This window comes from Pseudonaja textilis, chromosome 2, assembly GCF_049901715.1.
Source record: "Pseudonaja textilis isolate UNSWEBS1 chromosome 2, rPseTex1.2, whole genome shotgun sequence".
In the NCBI taxonomy this organism is placed as follows: domain Eukaryota; kingdom Metazoa; phylum Chordata; class Lepidosauria; order Squamata; family Elapidae; genus Pseudonaja; species Pseudonaja textilis.
Genome location: NC_141991.1, coordinates 145,141,651 through 145,163,800, shown reverse-complemented (window position 1 = coordinate 145,163,800; position 22,150 = coordinate 145,141,651). Strand labels below are relative to the sequence as shown.

Here is a 22,150-nt window from a genome sequence, read left to right as displayed (position 1 = left end):
TGCCTGTGCTTTCCACCTGTTGTCTATTCCATTTGCACAACAGCATGTGAAATTGATTGTCAATCAGTGTTGCTACCCAAGTGGACAGTTTGATTTCACAGAAGTGTGATTGACTTGGAGTTACATTGTGTTAATTGTTCCCTTTATTCTTTTGAGCAGTGTATTTAGGATCCACATGGTATATCCCTTCAATCTATCTAATTTAATAATTCATTCCCCAGCTTTATACATATTCACATTAAATAATCAACTGTATATTTTAAAACATATATTTTAAGATATCTCCCTCTGAAATCACTAAAATTTATCCAAAATGTATCTATCTTTTAATACATTTCCATTCCCGTTTTAATCCTCCAATGTAAGAGTTCATAACAGCATAATTTATATACAGTTTATATATATATGTGTGTGTGTATGTGTATATGTACATGCTTTCTTAAGTTTTTGCGGGTATTTATATGTATGGTATTCAGCTTTGTTTGGGTATTTTTCCACGTCATTATAGTTGTGCTTTTAAAGTTGTAGCAACGTTTCAGCAGAATCTCATCTGCCATCATCAGGCTTCTGTGTTGTGTTCATCTATGAGTCAGGCTTTCACAGCCGTTTCTCTTTTAAGTTTGGTGCTAGCCTACTGCTGTGTTAGAATGTTTTTTTCTTCATCCTGAGTGATTGGGAGTCTTGGTCTGTGTTTATTGGTCTTGGAGTTTGCTGTGTTCTGCTTGATTGGTGTTTCTAGTATCTTCTGTCTGTTTTGCAGCGTTTTTTTTTTTTGTCTTGATTGGCTGGCAACATTGTGTTTCCTGCATTGGCGACTTTTAGTGAGGCTTGGCTTCGGGTAAATGGATGGCTATCATATATTAGGAAGCTAGGTTTCATCAGGGTGCCTGGTTGGGGTGTGTTTGAGCTGAAGGTATCAGGTGCGGTCTGTTTGTGCCCAGGTGTTTGCTTGGTTTGTGGTGTGGATATTATTTTTTTTGTGAATGCAGGCTTCCAGATATTTGACAGTCTGGTGGAGTCATCTCTTCTATTCATGCTTTCAGGTCTTTTTTCACAATGTTGCCAGCCAATCAAGACAAAAAAAACTACAAAACAGACAAAAGATATTAGAAACACCAATCAAGCAGAACACAGCAAACTCCAAGACCCAAAAAAACAGACCAAGACTCCCAACCAATCAGAATGAAGAAAAAACCATTCTGGCACAGCAGTAGGCTAGCACCAAATTTAAAACAGAAACGGCTGTGAAAGTCTGACTCACAGACGAACACAATACACAAGCCTGATGATGGCAGATGAGATTCTGCCGAAACATTGCTACAACTTTAAAAGCACAACTATAATGACGTAGGAAAATACCCGAACAAAGCTGAATACCAGCTTTGGTATAGTTATATAATCCTAAAATAATTTCCAACAAGTTTTAAACTAAATGCCAATATACATTCCCATGTGCCATCCCCCTTATTCAATCCCTAACCCTTATCTCTAAATCTTGAAACTTTATCATTTCTTTTAATTTTGGCTAGGTTTCCCTTTTCCAAGTTTCCCCAATCTTTCTTCTTTTTTCCTTCTAATTTTATTTTTATTTCTCTCTGCCTGTCGGCCCTGTTTCCCCCCCTTTTCAGATCTCTTTTTGGGGATTTCTTCTTATGTGTTCTCTTCTTCTTCTTCTTCTTAGTCTTGAGTGTCTTATCTCTTTTATTTTTTGTCTCTAATGTCGATGTCTCTGTTTTAAGTCCTTTTATGTCCTTTGTTCTTCGTGCTTGTCAAGGCTGTTATTTCCTGTTAGTGTTTGGGGACAAACCCCCAAGCAGAGTGCACAGCAGCAGTCAGGCCAGGCAGCCAAATGAGAGAGAGGCTGGGCCCAAGAGTATACACACACTGGAGACAAAAACACTGTTTGTAGTTTTAAAATAGTTATTTAATTCACACAAAGATTAAGAAGTGTCATTCAGTCCATATGTCTGTATCCAATATATCCATCCAGTAACCTACTTCATTAACTATTAAGTACAATGTCTTTATCTGCTTGTAAATCTTCTCCTTCCGATACCTTTCTCTCAAAGACAACGCTGAGTATGCACAGCTCACCAAGTAAACAGTCCTTTTGTTCAGTAGAAAAAGGTATCTTGCACAGTAGCCAACAAGCAGACGTCTCATACAGGAGTAAAACAGCAGGCAGCAGAGTTCAGAGAGACCAGGAGACCAGTGACCAGTAACACCAGGAACCAGGAATCAGCAACCAGGAAGTGTTACGTCTCTCTCACTGCCTTATTACTGCTGCTTGCAACCGCACCCTTAATTATCTAATTACATTGCAGTTTTTTTGTGCTTAAAGCTGCAAACACTTAAACCTAGGTTTATACATTTATTCACCCAAACCTAGTTGGAGTATTCATATACCCAACATTTCCCTCTTTTAATTTGTCCTCTCTGGGCTTCCTTTGTTCTTCTGCAAGCTATGACACCATTACTTTACTCAGCATTAACTCCACCAATCTCATTCTTTCTTTAAACATCTCTCTCACATTTTGGAGCTCCAACTTAAATTCTTTGCTTATTTTTTCCATTTCTTTGGTCTATTAAGTTATTCTTTATTTTATTAAAAGTCAAATTTTTCTGTTATAATCCTTGTCAAAGTCTCCGTTTTAACTGTAATCTCCTCTTCTTTTTTTTTATAAAGCTTCTGGGGATCTTGTTATATACAACCAGTAATTTTCAATAGAAACATAAAAAAAGGAAATCTTTAACCCTTAGGTGGTGCTCTATATCACTTTCTTCTTAGAATTCTTTTTAATTCACTTTTCCGTAGTATTAATATTAGATTTAACCAATTCCAAATAAGTCCAGCATTTTATCCAATGCCTGATTAATGTCCAATTCTGTATGTTATTCCAAATTTAGTCTCTAATCATATATAATTCTCTTATTTCCGGTTTTTTCTTTACCTTCTATTTTCCTCTTATTTCTCATTCACCGCTATCACTCTTTCAAACAAGGGCTCTTTCTTTCCACTTTTCAGGGTTATTAAAAAGAATATTCAAAGTCTTTTGTCCAGTTACACACCGCTCACCACTTTCACTCTCCAGCACAAAACTTATGTCCCGGCAGCTTCCCGTCTTTAGGGCAGCCATTAAAAGAGTGCCGCTTCTCCCTGTCTTCAAGGGGAATTTGCCAAGCCAGGGAGGGGAGATGTGGCTCCCCTTGACCCAGCTAGCGGTCTCCCCCTCTTCCCCACACCCCTACAAGGTGAGTCAGATGGATCCGCTCCTTTAAGGACCCCTCCAACAGAATAAGCACGGATCAAAGCCGTGTACAATCACGGTCTCTGATCCATTGTTGAACAGAACGCCACCGGAAGTCTCCTATAAGCAAATTCTTAGAACTTCATTCAGCCCTAAGTATCCAATCTCTTATATTAAGAGTTACCAGAAATAATAACACATATATTTAAAATTCAATCAAATAAACCAATTTTATACTCCTTTCCTTACTTTTAACACTAGCTTGTCACTTTCGATGAAAACAAAAGAAAAGATCTCTTCTTCCCATATTTCATCTTAAAAGCCTCATCATTTGGTGCTGGTCAACAAAACCCATTAAGAGTTACCAGAAACAACATATGATTTTAACTTTGGTCAAATAAATCAATTTTGTATTCTTTTTGCTTTTAACAGTCTGGCTCTTTGATCTCTTTAAACAGTGTCCCAGAACTTAATTTGTTTTCATTTTCTCCTTCTGTTTTCTCGAAAGTACCTTCAAAACTTTAATACTTTTTTTTTGTAAATTCAAAATAAGAAAGTTATCAAAGCCACTTTCCTGGTTTGTTATTTGTATATCTCTTTTAATTAAGACATCAGCCAGTCTCATTTGTAAATCCAGTGTGACATCTTTTTCCATATCATTCCTGTAATGTGTCATTTTAAATCCCTAATCAAATAGTCTATTTTGTCCAGTAAAATCTGTTTCTCTTCTATAACCTCTTTTAATTCTATTTTTATAATTAGGGAAAATTTAAAGAAGAATACCTGAGTGCATTGTTCTCAAATATCTTCAAATTCTTCCAACATCAAAAGCATTTTGCTCCATTTTGTATTAATAAGTCTCTTCTCCTTTAAAACTAGTCTTTAATTCTTTCTTGTTCCCTCTCCTGTCCCACCTTCATCTTATCATATTTTATCTAATCAATAGCATTTTCCCTTGGAAAGACTTCTGATAATTAATTTCAAATACTACATTTTAAAAAAAGTAACAATTCTAAAAACTCACAGTAAGGATTCTTGTACAGGCAGTCTTGAAGTTAAGAATGTCTGATTTAAGGACAACTCAAATACAGATGGCTTACCTATTACTTAAAATGGCAGATAGGGTCATCCCCCCCTTTTCTTAAGTTAATAAGGCACTTAAAGCCATGCAATGCTTTCAGGAAGCATTTTTAATACACAGCCACTCTTACCACCCAGAGTTGCTCTTTGAGTTTGATGGGCAATCTCTAAAATAAATGTACTTCAACTTTTATGTCTTACAGCATAAGATGGTTCACATGTAGTAATTGGCAGCCTTGCTGCTACAATTTGTACCCATTAAAACTCCTGAACATAGTTCTTAACTCACAGAAGGGATCAAATAGGATGTAACTAAAGCATGGATAACTGCTAAGATTTGTCTTACTCAGGAACAATTGCAGGTGGTATGTTAGATATAACTGTGCAAAAGCATCTTTGTAGCTAATTTCTTGTATCAGTTATGATCAAAGAGCACTTCCAGACGATAATCTTATGCTTTCAAGGAAATGCAGTCTTCAAAACAGGCTAAAACACAGCTCCAGAGTTAGTTGGTTGTTTTCTAACACCTGGCTTGTCTGGATTTTATTTCAGTATTGTATTCCAATGCTGAACTGGGGTATCATCAATTGAATTAACTGTTTTCTTGCAGTTTAGTGACAGGGACCAGTACAATTAAATCAGCACTTAAATTAAAAGTTCTGAATAAGCTTTCTCAGTTACTTTATACAGAAATTGACCGACTTAAGGGATAAGAGGCAACTCTAGAGCACATGATAGGACTGTTGCCTGGGTGTCAAACAGGAAATTTAATTTTAATTTAATTTAGATGCCAGGCAAATTTTGAAACAAAAGCTTCAAAAATGGAACCTTTTCTTCAGAGGGCAGTGGGCCCTTTAAGGAGGTATTTAAACAGATATTGGCTTGTCTGTCAGATAAATTGCAGTAGCAGGTTATGGAACTTTCAAGTCCTTCCATAATCCTGTATAGAGTGATGTGATAAATTTCAGTTTATGAAGAATTCATCATATTAGTGGCAATTTCATTACTTTCTATCCAAATTTCCAAATGAGATAAACATTTTGCAGTGGCAATCCTTAATTCTGTAAGTACCTGTAATGAGGCAAAAGGCTATATACTGTATTTTATTTCTGGGAATTATTTTTATTGCCGAGCAATTTTATTTGAAGCAATAATGAACATAATAAAATGCTCTAAATCAAATCTTTATGATGGTCATAGACCAGCATAACAAGGCTGAAATAGAACAAATAATTTTAAAAACTAAAAAAATCTAAAATACATTGTTAATTTTTAGTTTTAGTTAAAACTAAAAATGATATATAAAACTGAAAATCTAAAAAACCTAGAGCAGATAAAAACATAAAAATCCATAATATAAAATATTCTCAGCTATCAAATATGTTTATTCTTGTATAACAACAAAGTACACTGGATTCATCAAGAACTGCGGCACCACCGACGCCATCTTCGGTGTGCGGATGCTGATGGAGGCTCACAGAGAGAAGAAAATCCCGCTCCACACCGCCTTCCTAGACTTGGAAAAGGCCTTCGACCGAGTCCCGCACGATCTCATCTGGTACGCACTGCGAGACCACGGCGTGCCTGAGCTGCTCGTACAATGGGTCCAACTCCTATACAGATGTCACAAAAGCCGTGTAAAAGCGGCAGCTGGGATATCAGAGGAGTTTAATATTACCGTCGGCGTACACCAGGGCTCTGCTCTCTCACCACTGCTGTTCATTCTGGTGATGGACACAATTACACACGACCTGTACACGCCCGCCCCATGGGCGCTGCTCTCGCCGATGATGTGTTCCTGGCCAACCTGTGCAAGGCTGAACTAGAGCACCGAGTCCAACAGTGGCACGACCGCCTCGAGCAGTTCGGGCTCCGGCTGAACCTAAAGAAGTCCGAATACCTGACCACTGACAATGAAATGACAGGCTCCATCCACGTGAACGGGCAGGAGCTACCGCGCGCCTCCACCTTCAAGTACCTGGGAACTACTCTTGGGGAAGAAGGCCTACTACAAACTGAGGTGGCAGCCAGGATCAATGCAGCGTGGGGCAAATGGAAGTCCGTCACGGGCGTCCTCTGTGACAAGAAGATGCCGATGCGCCTGAAGGCGAAAATCTATAACTCTGTGGTGCGCCCGTGGCCATATACGGCGCAGAGTGCTGGCCGACGACCAAAGAAGTCGAAAGCAGACTCCAGATAATGGAGATGCGAATGCTCCGATGGTCGGTAGGCCTCACCCTACTCGATCGCGTCAGGAGCGAAGAAGTGCGTGGACGGTTCAACGTCGTGCCCATCCCCACGGTCATGAGGCAGTCCCGGCTACGATGGTTCGGCCACGTGAGCCGCGCCAAGGAAGAATCCATCATCAAATCTGTAATGAAGGTGACTGTCGGAGGAGCGAGACCGCGTGGTAGACCTAAACAACGCTGGATGGACACGATCAAGGCCGATCTAGAGATCGCGAAGGCAGACCCGACACACGTGGCAGACAGAGAGGTGTGGAAGCAGTACTCAAGGACATTAGCGGACCTCGCCCGAGCGCGAGACAAACGCTGAAGAAAAAGAAGAAGAAGAAGAACAACAAAGTACACTACCGGACCAAGCCAGGTTGCGTTCTTTAACAATTGCCATCAGCATTAAAGCAAGGATAGTATATTAAAAACAGATTTTTAGTGTTTTATTTCAGCATATCTGTTGCTTTTCATCAAAGGGAATAAACTGCTGGTTGGTTGGAAAGGAAGCCAAAAATGTTGCACAGGAACAGCATGAATTTATAGTCTCTTGAGGGCTTTGGTTGGTGGTACTAAATTGCAAAAAAAAATAAAAAATAAAGAGTCAGTTGTGATGCAGCTTTGCACTTGATCACTTATCCATGTCAAATCATGCTAGGCAGATAATTTGTCATATCTATTGCTAAATTTACTCTCTGATATTAGGAGGGGATAGGTAGGTCAGTTGACAGGTAAATATTGTTTCAGGTTATTCATTTCTGAATGATGGGAAGTTTTACATAATTAGTTTTCTATTGAAGAAAGCATTCCAGAATATAGGGGCAAAAGGTTAGCCACTCTGAGAGAGAGAAATAGAACGTTATAATGATAAAGAACTATTTGATGATTGCAGCACTGTTTCATTTATTACTTTATCTACTCAGTCACTTTGTCCAAGTGACACACTCTTTTGACACCAAACTTCATTGGAAAGAAGGTCATCTCAATTAATAATTTAGATAATTTAATGGAATGAGGTGAGAGGTTTTATTTAATCATGTTTATATGAGATTGGAGGAAATATATAATACATTGATCTATCCCCAATATCTATAGTTTTGTTTTTAGCTGACTTTTGAATCAATTTATCTGTTGACAAGTGACCTATTTCACAATGAAAAGAATACAAGACTACAAAGACAGTTCTGATGTAAATATTATTAATTATTCACATAGTCAGAGAAGTTAGTAGAATCTAATGAAAGGGAGAACTATTTAAATAATTTTTCAAAGTGGAACAAATTAGTTTCATACTTTGGACTATGGATAGACTATCTGCAGGCTCTCTCCAAAGAAATTAGACCTACCTTGTTGTAGTAGTTCCTCTTTTCCCCAGCCAGATGGATAAGCTTACTTGATGAATAATAGGAAATGAAGTATATATTTCCAGCTGCTAACAATTCCCATAGTAGGAATCTCAGAATTTATAGGAGTGGAGTAAAGGGAGTGAAGTAGATCAGGTTTTCTACCTTCAAACATCCTTGCAAAAATTTCTAAATTGCTGGGATCAGCAGTTTTGCTCAGAATAAGTAAATGGAAGGGGAATTAAACTCACCTTCCTTCAAAGTGAATTGCACTGGACTGCTGTGAAATATGGAAGCCTCCCACCTTCTCTTTTCCTTTCACTGACCCAACAATTGTAAGCATGGAAAGATTCTAAACAATTGTGTATAGAAATGGGTGGTTTTGTACAGGGCCCGTTTAACAGTCAAAATGGTTTAGTCCCCACTGTCATGAAAAACAAGATCAAATGCAAGGCCCAGTACACAAATTCCCAACAATTCTGCAGCCTAATGGAATAGATCCATTAGACTCTTATATTGAGACTATGCCAAGGAAGGTGATTCATTTTCATTTATTCTCAGTTATGTCAGCAAAGGCAGGAAACAGATTTAGTTTTTAGTAGGACTGTCAAAATATGTTACAGATTTTTTTTCTACAGTGACATGGCAGAAAAGAGCACATAATTCACAAGTCTATTCGTGTCTCAATATTTACCAGCTCAAAAATTATGGATAAAAATCTGTAGATTGGGACAGCACATAAAAACGAACATTTTCTTTTCTACAAAACATTTACATAATAGCTGAATGAAGTAATTAGTGAACATACATCATACTCTGATCAAAAATAACAGGTTTTGTAGATTTCCAGCTCAATTTTGTTCCATAGTGTCCCCATTCATTTTCTCAAATGTTAGCCTCTGAATGATTAGTGTTAACTTCTAGAGAAAGAAATGGAAATGCTGCACTTCAGAATAATTCAGACCTCCACTCTTAGTGGGGTGGTGCAGCTTCCAGTGGAGGTAGGTAATCTTAGGGAATGCAAAGTAACTATTGCCTCTACAGCTTTTTGCAGTAAACAAACTGTATATACCCATGTAAACATCCCCACAGTAACAATGACAGGGAATGAGCTTGAAGATCTATCTTTAGATCCTGAACTTGTGAGCTTTTATTTACCACAATCTGGAATACTGCTTTATAATGATAATATATTCATTTCTTCTATGCTGATTTGCCAATTATATGTTGTCACTAAGCTTTTGTAGAAATAAATGTTGTAGGCTGACTTACAATGTGAAAGTTACTGGGAAGAAAACAGTAAACACGCTAGAACTTTCCATTACCCATCCAAGCGCTGAAATATTCGTTACGGTACTTCCTTAGGATTCAGCTCCACCTCCCCAACCCCTACTCCAAAAGGAATGGGCTTTCACAATGTGATTTTGTGGGGGGAATTTGTATTATTTCTCCAGATTTTTTTCTGCCTTTTGTGCAATGAATATGGGACCTTAACAGATTTGTTGTCCTTGAATTGAACTGATGATATGATCACGACATGAATTATCAAAATGGAACAATAAAGGAGCCATAAATAATGGAGTTTAGGAATAAATGAAAATCATGATTAGGTGTAAAATAGGCATAGTACAATTAAAACAAATTTCTTAACCCTCCAAAATTTAAGCCTCGGCAAACACTTACGGTAAATAATTGTGTGCCTTTGTAGGATAATTTCTATTTCCTTTTGATATCCTAAAGTGTCCACAATAGTATTAAGTTTTTGGAATTTCTACAGGTAGTCATCAACTTATGACAACAATTGAGCCCAAAATTTCTATTGTTAAGTGAGACATTTTTTAAGTAAGTTTTGCTCCATTTTATGACCTTTCTTGCCACAATTGTTAAGTGAATCACTTTACTGCTAGTCGATAAGTTAGTAACCTGGTTGTTAAGTGAATCTGGCTTCCCCATTGACTTTGCTTGTCAGAAGTTCGCAAAAGGTGATCACATGACTTTGAGATGCAGCAATGGTCATAAGTATGGAGCAGTTGTCAAGCAGCTGGATTTTGATTACATGACCCATGAGGATGCTGCAAAGGTCGTAAGTGTGAAAAATGGTCATAAGTCACTTTTTTCAGTTGTAACTTTGAACGGTCACTAAATGAGCTGTTGTAAGTTGAGTACTACCTGTGTTATGAAGTATCTTAAGGTGTCTAGATTATATCCAAGTAGGCTTCTGTTCTGTATTGTTAGGAAATGAGTAACTTTGCATTTGGTATTGGGGACCAAAGTATACAATTATACATTATTTAATATTGAATATTTCCCCATTTCTCTATGGTTTTCTTTTGTGTTTTAGCATATTAATCTGAATAATTAATTAATCTGAATAATTGAGGATCCCATGTGTTCCACTGAAAGAGCAGGGAAGAGAAACATGCTAGAGTTGTGACTTCTTAACAGAAAAACAAACCAGACTTCTTAATATGCATGTCATGATTTAAAAAAAAATCAGGGGGGTTGTCTGGAGTTTGTTAACTGTGCCGTTAGTAGAAGAAAACAAGTGAAATTGATTGAATTGTATGCACTAGCATAGGGGAACCAGGAATCTTTTTTTTTTTGTAAATTTTATTGGTTTTTAAAAACAAACATAAACAAACAAAACATAAAAACATCAAACTTTCTTCCATAAGTATACAAGCAGTGTGCCGGTTGGTTTACAATTTTTTTGTGTGCATCCATTTCGTAGTCTTCAGTTACAGTTACCTTGCATAATAACTCATATTATCAATCAAAAATTGAATACCCTAGTATCATTATTAATCAATCATTTGTCAATAATTTTATTCATTCATTTTTTACGAGATAACCATAATTTACTTAGTTTATTTTATAACAATTCATATAATCCTCCCTAATCTATCCTAAAAACATTTTGTAGATATAATAAAAAAGAAATACATCTTTATATATTTATTATTTCCTAAAAGTTCTACATATTTCATTGTTGTATTTTATTATCTAACCATTGATAGAAAAGGTCCCAAATTTTATAAAATAGTTTATCCTCTTGTTCTCTAATTTCAAATGTCAATCTACTCGTCTCAGCACATTCCAATATTTTCTTAATGATTTCTTCCTGCGATGGTATTTTCTCATTTTTCCAGTTTTTAGCAAATACAATCCTAGCCACTGTTAATATATTTACAATCAGATATTTCAAATCTTTGCTGTATGTATCTGATAAAATTCCCAATAAAAATATCTCTGGTTTCAAATCTATATGCTTTTTTGTCATTTTTTCCAACCACGTGTGGATTTTAGTCCAGTATTTTTTAGCATCCGCACAAGTCCACCACATATGGTAATATGAGCCAGGTGTCTGATGACATTTCCAACATTGTTCGGATTTATTCTTGAACATTCTTGCTATTCTTGTGGGGGGAAAGTGCCACCTGTAAAACATCTTATACAAATTTTCTTTATAAGCTATTGACATTATCATTTTATAATTTTGAGACCACAATTTTTGCCATTTCTCCAAATCAATCCCATATCCAAAGTTCTTCCCCCCCACAATCATAGTTTCTTTAACTTGTTCTTCTTCTAGTTTAGTTTCTAATAAATATCCATACAGTTTTTTAATCACCTTTTCATCAGTACCTGTCAAAATCTTATCTAGGTCAGTCAATTTTTCATAGAAAACTTGTTTTAAAATCTTTATCATACCTTGAATGTATTTGTGCATATGAAAACCAATTCATCTTTATACCTTGTTCCTCTAGTTTTTGTATAGATTTAAGTTCACCCTTTTCATTCAATATTTCCCCATATCTAACTGTTTGTTCCTTCTTGTATATTATAGGATAGGAAAATGGTTCAATAGTCAATAACCAGACTGGAATTTTCAAATAACATTGTCTTTTAATCTTCTCCCAGTTTAACCACAGAGACTCCCATATATGATGTCTTCTAAAATACCCCTGTATTTTAGTTCCCTTGTACCATAAAAAATCATGCCACCCCAACAACAAGTCATGTCCTTCTAATGTCAACAATCTAGTATTTCTTAATGTTATCCATTCCTTGACCCACATCAAGTTTGTAGCTTGTTAATACAACTCCCAATTAGGCAAACCAAATCCTCCTCTAATTCTAGCATCTTGCAAAAGTTTTAACTTTATTCTTGCCTTCTTACCTTGCCATATATATTTCAACACAATTTTATTTAAATCTTCAAAATAGTCTTTTCCAAGCCTAATTGGAATTGTTTGGAACAAATATAAAATTCTGGGTAATATATTCATCTTGATTGTTGAAATTCTCCCTATTAGTGACAGTTGTAAATTTTCCCATTTCGCCAAATCTAGCGCTATCTGTTGTTTAAGTTTAATATAATTATTCTCTTTTAATGTACTACATCTTGCTGTCAGATGAATCCCCAAATACTTGATCTTATTCGTGACTTGAATTTTCAATACATCTGCCAGTTCTTCCTTTTGTCTTGATAACATATTCTTTGTCAAAATCTTTGTCTTATCTTTGTTTATTTTCAAACCAGCCACCTTGCCATATGCCTCTATCTTTTCCAATAGTTTTGGTGCTGTTTCTAAAGGGTCTTCTAAGATAAAAACCAAATCATCCGCAAAGGCTTGCAATTTAAATTCTTCCTTTTTAATTTTCATTCCTTTTATACTCTTTTCATCTCTAATATTTCTGTTTAGCACTTCCAAAGTTAACACAAATAGCAAAGGTGATAGTGGGCACCCTTGTCTTGTGCCTTTTCTTATATTAATAGAGTCTGTCAATTCTCCCTCTACCATTACCCTTGCCGTTTGCTTGTAGTATATGGCTTCTATTGCTTGAATAAATTTTCTGGTGAAACCCATCTGTTCCAACAATAATAACATGAATCGCCAATTCCCATTATCAAATGCCTTTGGTGCATCTAAAAATATGAAAGCCATTTGTTTTTCAGGATGTGCCTTGTAGTATTCCAAGGTATCCAAAATAACTCTCATATTATCTTTGATTTGTCTCTTTGGCAGAAATCCATTTTGATCAGAATGAATAAAGTTATTTAAATATTTTTTAAGTCTTTCTGCCAATATTGAAGCAAAAATTGTATAATCTGCATTTAGTAAAGAAATACGTCTATAGTTCTTAATTTGCAATGGATCAGCCTCCTCTTTTGGAATAAGTGTGATATAGGCTTCTGACCATGATTTGGGTATCTTCTTCTTTAACATAACTTCATTCATAGCAATGGAAGGTTCAACGATTCTTGTAATGTTTTATAAAATTCTGCTGGGAGTCCATCTGGGCCTGGTGCCTTTCCATTATTTTGCGTCTTAAGTGCTTCAGTTAACTGCATCATACTTATATTGCTTTCTAACATTTTTTCAGTCTCTTTAGGTATCTTAGGTAAATTAGCCTTCTGTAAATACTGCTTAACTCTTTCCTCATCAATATTCTCTTGCTTATATAATTTCCCATAAAAATCTCACATGATTTCCTTCTTCTCTTTGTCGCCATGGCAAACTTGGCCTTGATCATCTATTAACTGCAATATTTTCCTTGATTCTTTGTCTTTTCTCAGTTTATATGCTAACCATCTACCTGGTTTATTTGCATCTTCAAAACAGTTCTGTTTAGCACCTCTAATTTCCTGTGCTAATTCTTCTTTCTCTATTTGACCCATTTTGTGTTTAATTATATCCATTTTTAGTTTAATGTCCTTTTTCTGTGGCGTTTTCTGTAGCTCTTTTTCAAGTCTTTTATGCTCATCCTCTAGAACAGGGGTGGGCAAACTACGGCCCGGGGGCCACATCCGGTCTGTTGGTCTTTTTTATCCGGCCCGCCGAAGATTGGTACAGAATTAAAGTTTGATGTGAATGATTGAATGATTGCATTCATTTGATTTTGACTTGTAATGACAGGCATTTCAACACCAGGTGGCGGCCTGTCTGTCAAATTTTAAAAGTCAATGAGGCCCCCGAACCAAACAGTTTGCCCACCTCTGCTCTAGAACCTTAGTGGCTTGCCTTTTCCTAGTATTCCTTTTCCTTGTATAATCTATTATCAAGCCTCTAGCATATGCCTTCATTGTATCCCATACATTCTGAATTGATGTATCTTCTTTTTTATTTTCTCTAAAGGAAAAGGCCAATTCTTTCTCCATCCGCTGTGTAAAGTCTTTTTCCTTTAAAATAGTATTATTTAATGTCCATTTCGATCTTCTTTTTTGTCCTTTCCATTTAATTGTCATTGGATTGTGGTCTGCCCAAGTACTTGTTTCAATATTTATTTCTTGAATATTAGATGTTAATTCTGTTGACATCCATATCATATCTATTCTGGACCATGATAAATATCTGTTTGAGTAGAAGGTATATTGTTTAGTTTTAGCATTTCTTTCTCTCTGTGTATCTTTTAAATTTAATTCATCAACCATTTTAAAAAAGGATTTTGGGAGAGTCTTTCTGTTTCGCTTTGTTGTTGTTGCTGTATAGTCCAATTTATTGTCTACAATTCCATTAAAATCTCCCATCATAACTATGTTGGCATAGTCTAGTTCAATTATTTTTGTATGTAATTTTTTGTAAAATTCTTCTTGTTTGTCATTTGGAGCATAAATTGCAATCAGGAGTGTTTTCATATTATTGTCCATTATTTCCACCATTAATACTCTTCCATCTTTATCAGTATAGATCAATTTTGCTAGGGTGGTCTCTTTAATATATAAAACCATTCCTCTTTTCTTACATTGGGTCAAGGAAGTAAATATTTTCCCTAATTTTGGCTGAACCAACAATTGTTCATATTGTTTTTTAATATGTACTTCTTGTAGACAAATTATATCAAATTTTAATTTCTCTAATTTGTGAAAAGTTTTCCTTCTTTTAACAGCTGAATTAAGTCCATTTATATTAAATGTAATCAATTTTTTCTCTTCCATGGTTATGTTTTATAGTTGGGTTTAGCAGCTCTCGTAGATCTTGATTCATGTTGTTCTTGGGCTTCCACCTTTCCACCTACTGCGCCTTCTTCTTTTTTAGTCCCCATTTGACAATCCTCTTGGAATTCAATTAGTGAGATCTCTTTTTCTGCCTCTTCCTCTTCCGAAAAATTCTGCATAAAATAATTCCGCTTTCTCAATTGAGTCAATTCTATGTCTCTGTTCTTGCCATGTGAACATTAACCCCCTCTGGAATCATATAATTTACCTCTTTTTTCAGTAGCATTTTAGTCAAAAATCGATATTCTCTTCTCATCTCTCTCACTCTTCTGGGTATTTGTTTTAAGACCACAATCTCCTTGCCTTTGTATTTCAACGTTTTCTCTCTTGCCACTTGCAATATTTGCGTTTTAATAGCTTTCTTTGTAAATCTAATATGAACTTCTCTTGGTAGGTTATTTTTCATCGCATATCTTGTAAAGACTCGATATACCTCATCTATTCCATCCATCGTCTTCTCTTCAGTTATTTCCAAAGCTTCGGCCAATATTTCTATCATCATCTCAGCTAAATTTTGTCCCTTTTCTTCCTCTATGTTTTGAAATCTAAGATAAAATTCTGATCTGTCCATCTCCCATCTCTGCATCCCACTTTTATCTTGTTCAGTCACAGTTAATCTGTTATCAATGTCTCCAATCTTGTCTCTTTGTTTATCTTCTTCTTCAATTTTTTGGAATCTCTCATCATACTTCGACATCATTTGTTGATGGGAACCAGGAATCTTGCTTATTATTAATCATTGTATAAAAAGAAGGCCAAAAATCAGGGTTTCATAAAATGATGTGCACAGTATTTTAACCACAACATGGTTAAAATTGGTAATTAGTTTTATCTGAAGAAATACCTGATTATTCAGAATGTTATTAAAATTGCATTAGTGATGAGACTAATTAAAGGTCTTTTTCTTCTGCAGTGGTTTTAAAACAAACATGAATTAACTGAGACTAGGTTAATTAATATAATATTTTCAAGAACTCTGTAAGAAAAACAATACTATTTGCCACAATAAGGTCGTAACTATAAAAAAATAAGGGTTATACACAATTCTACTCAAAAGTTGGTTTATATGAATCAACCGTATTCTTCAATGTTTCTATTATGTCTTCATTGTCCTTGTATATTATATTGTTATAAAGGATTTAAATATTTGCAGTTCTGTTATACCAACCTAGCTATCAACTCATCTGTGTGCCATTTAGATGACTGTTTATTTTGGCTTAATAAAGGGTAAGTGATTATATGGGAAATCAGGTGATCTGCAAAGAGGAAACAGAGAAACTAGTCACGGAAATTGGCTTCATTGATAGATGGAAAGCATTTAAATGACAACAATTCTTTGTGTTATAAAGCTATTGGGAAATTTTGACTTTAAAATAGCAGTTGCAAGAAATGACTCAAAAATTTATGTGGTACAAGTCTGATGCAATTTTACTCTTAACCTTATAGCAGTATGGTAAAACCCTTGTGCTTATTAAATATATTTAAAATGTATCACACTCTTCCTTTGTTTTGGAAAAGTTGAAAATTGTTAAGAAAATCCAGTACAGATATTCAGTTGAAAAAAGTGCCTTATGATCATTTTTCACATTTACAACTATTGCAGCATCCCCATGGACACACAATCAAAATTTGGATGCTTGACAACTGGTTCATATTTATGATGGTTGCAGTCACCTTTTGTGACTAAGCAAAGTCAGTGGGGAAGCCAGATTCACTTTACAGCTGTGTTACTAATTTAATAACTGCAATGATTGACTGAATAATCGTGGCAAGAAATGTTGTAAACCAGGGCAAAACTCCCTTAACTGTCTCACAGAAATTTTGGGCCCAATTGTGGTTGTAAGTTAAGGACTACCTGTATTAATTCAAAAACCTTATGGAGGATAAGGCTATTAGTGACTTGTAGTCTGAATTATTATATTTTACCTCCACTACAGGAGACTCTATGCCTCTTTATATCAATTGTTGCAGGACATTTTTTGTTCTGATTGTGAATTTCTCATAGGATGATTGGCCACTATGGGAATAGAGTTTGGGAGCTACTTAGCTCTTTCCTTTGATCTATTCTATCATGTCTTTGCATTCTCTTAATTATGAGAATTTAAAAAAACAATTGTCATTATTCAAATAATAAACTCAAACTACAATAACGAAATTAGAAGTAGTCTAACATTTAACCTTCAACAAGTTAAAAGTTTGTTGGGCAGTAAAGTGTTTCAGTACCAGCAGAACTCTAATTTAGATAAATTACTACTACTTATGGCATGTATCCCCACCCCCCCAGTCCATGAACTGGTACTGGGCTGTGGCATGCCAGAAACAGCCTGCACAAAAAATCAAAGCCCCATCTACAGGATGCAGGCAACACTCAAAACCACACCCGCTCTGGTCCAAGGAAAAACACCAAACTGGTCCTTGGTGCCCAAAAGGTTAGGGGCCACTGACTTATGGGATGCCTATCTCAGGTATTACTTCTCATTGTAACTCAGAAGCCTTTGATAAGAGAGCTGTTTCAGTTCATGCTGAGTAAACCGATCAAGGTCAAGCTGAGTAAACTGATAAAAAGTAAATTCCTAACTAATTAACTCCAAGCTGTTTCAGAATTTAAAAGCAATAGTCATTGTACTGGTACAATGTTGACATTTGGTTAAAATTTTGGTTTCAGCCCCTGGAATAAATTTTTGTATGGAAGAGAAAGAATAGTTAAAATATGTAGTTCAAGAATCAGTTTTAGAAATGGGGATGTTATCTTCTATGCAATCAATTTTAATCAGTTAATTTAGGGTAAGGGTTTTTTGGGAGGGGAGTCTGATTTGGAGCATGAAGTTTGCTTACTTTACTGAACTGATCACTGACATCAGACACTAATACTTCCAAATGTGAAATCACCTCAAATGTTTTGTATTTATATATGGCTATAATTCTCATACTATTTCTTGGGCTCATCTCCTAAGAGGTGGTGGCACCGTGGTTAAAACTCAGTACTGCAGGCTAACTCTGCCCACAGTCTGGAGTTTGATCCTGACGGGGCTCGAGGTTGACTCAGTCTTCCTTCTGTCCAGGGTTGGTAAGATGAGGACCTAGATTGTTGGGGGCAATATGTTCACATTGTAAACCTCCCAGAGAATGCTGTAAAGCAGGGATCCCCAACCCCTAGGCCATGGCCCGCTACCAGGCCATGAGCTGTTCAAAACCGGGCTGCTTGAAGCAACGGGTAAGTGCATGTATGCACACTCCATATGCATGAGCAGCAGGCGCCCACCACTTACACAACACCATTTCTTCTCCCTCTCCCCCTCTGCAGCTGTCCGCAAAGCCAGAAAGTGCTATTGCTGGTTCTTTCGCTAAGGACCCCCTATGACCACATAACTTCTGGTAGTCTACTTTTTTGTAAATATCTCTGTTCTTCCAAGCAGAAGTGGTATTCAGCAGGTTCTCACCAGTTCTGGAGAACCGGTAGTTGAGTAGTTCAGAGAACCGGCAAATACCACCTTTGACTAGTCCCACCCCCATCTATTCTCTGCCTCCCGAGTCCCAGCTGATTGGCTGGGTCTTTTTTTGTTGCCCTGCACAGGAGAATGGAGCTGGAAAGCAGGTTAGTGGGGTGGGGAGGGAGTGCGATTGCAGTAACCTTCCCCCAGGAGTGGGGAGGGAATGGGGATTTTGCAGTATCCTTTCCCCCTGCCATGCCCACCAAGCCACGCCCACCAAGCCACACCCACAGAACCAGTAGTAAAAAAATTTGAATCCCACTACTGCTTCCAAGCAATTGCGGGGTAAGTGGAAAATTGCAGATACTGGAAAAGATAGATATCCACATATTTTAGCAAAACAATTTAAGGGAGAACAATATCAGTTGGTGTCTAGAGGCTGTGGGAAATCCACTGGTTCTCTTGTTTGACTTTAGGAAGATACTTATAATGGCAACATTACTTGAGGACACAAGGATCAGGACCATACATACAGATAAAGCAGGGATATGATCTGAAAGTGAATATCTTGGGTTCTTTATGCCAAAGAAGTTGCCATCTAATCATCTTGAAAAATCTCAGCGTAGAACTTCAGCTCTTGTTTATACAGATGAAAGATAAAACTACTTGAGGTATGTTTCTCCTTTGTTTTGATGAAAACAGGTTTGACTTCTTCCTTAATTTTACAGCATGAAGAAAGGGGAATTGAGTGGAAAAAGCAATTCTTGATTGATATGTTTGTAGTGATTTTTCCTGCAGGAGATGCTGTGTTTATGAGATTACCATTGTGGGATTGAGACCTAAAATAAAATCATTTGTAAACATTTGGTATGGATGAAACCTCTGTGTTATTTTGCACAAATTCTTTTACCATTTGCATACATCTGTTTTTACTACAATGTGTGTAAGAACAGAAAAAAATGTTATATGACTTTCTTGTAATGCTTTACAAAAATTGTCTAGAAGTACAATTTTTGTATAGTGAGAATTTAAAGAGTATGTGATTATTTATTCTGCAATTATACCTAAAAGTAGCATCTATAGAGTTACCTATTGTAGGTAGTAATGCAAATTTAACTTTCAGACAATTTATAATCTCAAAGAGTTTGAAACAGAAATTGCTTGTGCTACTTTAAGAAGTATTTATCGCCATTATTTAACTCTAGGAAGTTAAACTTCAGGAGAAAATTTAGATTTAAAATCCAGTATAAAAATGGCAATTTTGTAAATGTATGAGAGAAGAGAAATAAAGCATAATAACCATTATGTAATTAACAGATACTCCCTAAAGTTGGCACTCTGAAAAGATATGTCAATGAATTTGCAATTTTGCTACCTGTTAAGCAACAAAATATGAAATCCAGGTTTTTATTAAGGATGAAAAACAATTAAATTACATTTTATAGTTCAGTGAAGCAGAAACTTTTTCCCATTCCATTATTAATTACTTTTTGCTGAATTAATTACCTATTTTCATTTATTTGGGGGTAGGTGGGTGAACTATTGCTTGCTTGTAGTGCTGTAGGGAAGCTTTCTTTTAATGTGGCATCTCAGCAGCAATATGATATGTGATCCATCACATTCCCTCCATATGTAGTATCTACTGTTACTAAAATATATATGGGTATTAGCTGAGAAAAAATTGCTTTGGCCATCTCTATCACTTATTCTTTGGTGTTAAAATATTTTTTCTGATAATGTGTAAATTGAACAAAGACATTCAATCTGGGAAGCACTGTTCTAAACTTAAAAGTATTCCTATCAGATATTTGTCTTTTAAAAGAAGAGAATTTTGTGTCCGATCTATGTTATATTCTAGGAGAGAATTATTACTGGAGTTGGGAAACTAATTTTAATGCTCTGCTTACATTTAATGATAAGCCAAATTTTTCAGTTATTTTTATTTTCTGTAAACAGTGTGCCAGTACATATAGCTCATTAACTCCACTATTATGTGAACAAATGAAACAGACAGAAATAATTGTGAATTACAAATAAGTCAAGGTTCTCTTTCAGGAATAAATCTATGTTGTTTGTTGGTTTACAATCCTAGTTAATTTGTGAGTAACTATCTAAGATTCTTGGCTTCAGTTTCATACAAAATTCTGTTTTTTTTCTTGCGCGAAGGGAAGAAGAAAGCAAGATGAAACAAATGAATATGCTAGAAATTGCTGTTTTTCTGAAAATAAATTGGTTTATTGTTATAAGCAAATATTTCCATATGCAGCTTCATTCTACTCAGTTGTATTCCTTATATTCTATTTCTAAATAGAGTGAAGAATTTCCTGCTTTAGTGAGAGGCATTTGAAAACTATTAAATTATCTCCCCTCTCCATCTATCTTCAGATCATTTGTCATTAGCTCTTTGAAAATGTCCTTATGGTTGTGGTTTTTAGATAATTTGTTTTTGCAATTAAGCGTACTTTTATTCCAGAACAGATTACTGCAGGTGACATTTTGTTAGCGTTAGTGTGCTGTGATTTACGCAGCTTAAGAGCCATTGATCTTCTGAGCATTACCAATGAAATTTTATTTATGATCAGCTGTAAAAAAATTCCTCATCAGAAGCTGTGCCAATAGTTAGTGTATTGTATGTTAAAAGTGCTGGAAACATTCAAACATAAATTAATCTGTGGGGTTTAGGGAATTGTGTTTGGACAAGCATGGTGCCAATTCAAATTATATCAAACAATTGTTAATATAGATAAATATTCATTTATTGAGTTTATACATAAGAATGATTGATGATATAGGTGATTGGCACTTAACATACTACTGTGGAAGAATTGAGGATCTTTTAAAGTAGCAATGATGTTTATTATGTAGCTAAATTAAAGTCTTTTTGATGTCAACTTGATAATATTGCTATAAAGGAAACATAAAAATCAAACTGACTATTGATCTGAATCTGGAAAGAAACTAGTTTCTCCCTGTCGTTGGTCTGCCCTAGGTGATTAATGGGTCCAGTCGGGGTTCAGACTGAATTTGGGGGTTGTTCCTGAGATTCTGATGCATAGTCTTACAAAAGTTCTGGTGGCTGCCTGGAATTATTGTCCTTTGGACTGAAAGCTCCTGTTTGAGGAACAGGTAACAGTCATAGCTAAGAAGTCCTTTGCACAACTAATTATGTGTCAGTTGTGCCCATTCCTGAATTAGAAGGTCCTGCTCAGACTCATTAATGACCTCCTAGTTGAACTGATGAAGCGTGCCCTTGAAGACCATTTGGCACAGGATTTCCATGTTACATGGAAAAAGAGATAACAGATGTCCAAGCTGGTTTCAGAAGATGCCAAAGAACATGAGACACTATTGATGTTGCATGCTGCATAATTGAGAAAGCCAAGCAATAAAAAAAAAGTTACTATGTGCTCCATTGATTGTAGAAAGCTGTGGAATGTGCTTAGAAAAATGGGAATCCCAGAACATCTTATTGTTTCAACAAGAAACTTATAATACAGATCAAAACATCCACAAACAGACAGAACAGGGCAAGATGACATTGGCAAAGAATTTGGGGGGAAGAAAAGCTTGTTTCCATCTATTGAGGCTTCTTAAAATGTGGTCAGTTCAATTATTTGTAATGAATGTTTTATGAAGTACTTTTTATGTATCAAAACTGGAGGAAAGGAGTTTGTCACAAATAAAAAGACAAGAGGCTCTGATGTTTCTTAAGGTACTGGAGACATAGTCATGGTGGCTACCCAAGATATCCATCTGATTATTGCTAATTTCCTTTTCTTACGATTTTTCTTGTTTTGCTGGATTTTCAGTGTTATCA

The 22,150-nt window shown here is 35.8% G+C and overlaps 1 protein-coding gene across 3 annotated transcripts in view; it reads left to right on the top strand.

Moving 5' to 3' along the window:
• The window catches only part of WNK3 (WNK lysine deficient protein kinase 3), a 105,401-nt gene that overhangs the window by 13,880 nt on the left and 69,371 nt on the right, over positions 1-22,150 (top strand). The gene's annotated exons all lie outside the window — the stretch shown is intronic.